The sequence below is a fragment of the Hyperoodon ampullatus genome (assembly GCF_949752795.1).
Source record: "Hyperoodon ampullatus genome assembly, chromosome: 5".
Classification (NCBI taxonomy): domain Eukaryota; kingdom Metazoa; phylum Chordata; class Mammalia; order Artiodactyla; family Ziphiidae; genus Hyperoodon; species Hyperoodon ampullatus.
In genome coordinates this window covers 10,635,086-10,636,767 of record NC_136918.1, presented here as the reverse complement: position 1 = coordinate 10,636,767, position 1,682 = coordinate 10,635,086, and the positions used below count along the sequence as shown (strand labels likewise).

Here is a 1,682-nt window from a genome sequence, read left to right as displayed (position 1 = left end):
GTAAAATAGTGGTAATGGTATCTGTCTTATGGGTAGTTGTATTAAATGAGGTATATAAAGCACATAGCATAATACCTAGCCTGAATTACCTGGTGACCATTCACTTCCTTCGCTCCTCTTGGGTTTCAGCTGCCAAATACTATTCAGAAGAGAGATTAGCCAGTTTTATATGGCCAGTGATAGACATTTCCTATTCCTGTCTTTGTAAATCCCATCTTCCTGCAGCCATCCCATTTCCATCATTGCCAGAAGAGTTCTTCCATCCCTCATCCCTGTGTTTGACTTCTCTTTCTCTTACTATTGAAAAGTTCTGCCTGAGCTCTCTCTGACTATCCTCTTCTACATCTCCCTGATCTAAGATACTTTATTTTCTTGTATCATTCCTAAAAATTAATTCACTTCTAGCATTCTTCCTAACTTTCTCAGAGTAAATTGTAATTAACCCAAGGAATAGGACCTTTACACTTCAGTTGAGCATGGGAACCTCAGGCCAGCTCCCAGAGCAGAATGGAGGTCTAGGTCCAGGTACTGCCCTCCCCGCCCCATCCCCACCTCTTTTCCTACAGGGCACAGAAACAGCTAAACTCAAAATATGTCTTGAGCCTACATGAGCATACATCTCCCTTTCTGTAGCTCTGTGAGGTCATCATTGAAGTACAGCAGTACTGCAGGTATGTAGAGTGTACTGTCCATATTGAGATGATCAAATTCTTCCTCCTCATCCCAGATGCCATTCTCTTCCAGGGTATAATCCATGTCAGGTTCTCCCCTTCTTATTTCCACGTGTAGCTGGCAGCATGTGCAGCATAGGGGAGATACCTGTGTAGGATTTCCCACATTGATTCCCGGGCCCCCACCTCTGGTGTGTGCTCTTGCGATGTGCGCGTGTTAATGATGCAGTTATTCCGGGTCTTGGCGGACAGCCTCCCCACATCGTAACGCGACCCCTGCCACCAAGGCTTCCCGAAATCATTGGCCCAGTCCGAAAGGGGCAGCTGAGGCGGCACATGCAGAAAGCAGCCCCGGGGGGTACGGTATCTCAGGGAACCTGTCAGCGGATCTGTGTGCTTTGCCGATGTCTCTGGTGTCTGGATCAAACCAGTGGCTGATGTCCTGGCCCGCAACTTCCACGATGGGTTTCAGCAGCAGGTCTCCCTTGTACTTCTGTAATAACCGCGTTAGGTCATACACGTTCCCCAGGTAAGACACTCAGAGGTCTTCCGGCTGGTTATGTTGGGCTACCTCTGCTGGCGTGAAAGAGTGACGCTGAAAATAGTCAAAGTCTGGCCCGGCCACTAGGCCCCGATGTGGCATGGCTCTTGCTCTATCTGTTACCGACTCCTTTAGTAGCTTCCTCACTTTTCAGCATGCAGTCACTGCTGCATCCTCCCTCTCGTCCAGGAGCTAAGGTGAGCATGTTTATCCACTCCAGGTTACTGTATTTTTTTTTTTAAAAATATTGAATTTTGTGGTCTTTTATATTTCTGACATTATAACTGCACTATGAGTTCATTGTACACAAATTTTTTCCCCCAACTTTAGAGATATAATTGACATATGGACTTGGAGATACATGTATATATTGCAAAATGATTACCCTATAGCATTAGCTAACACCTTCATCACATTACATAATTATGATTTCTGTTTTGTGGTGAGAATACTTAAGATTTACTCTCTTA

General features: G+C 45.4%; 1 pseudogene across 1 annotated transcript; it reads right to left on the bottom strand.

The window, feature by feature from the left end:
* Positions 1-603: 603 nt before the first annotated feature.
* On the bottom strand, positions 604-1,314 carry LOC307053189 (cytochrome b5 domain-containing protein 1-like; annotated as a pseudogene). Its single transcript has one exon. The product of its transcript is annotated as a cytochrome b5 domain-containing protein 1-like (transcript).
* Between the last annotated feature and the right edge of the window lie 368 nt (positions 1,315-1,682).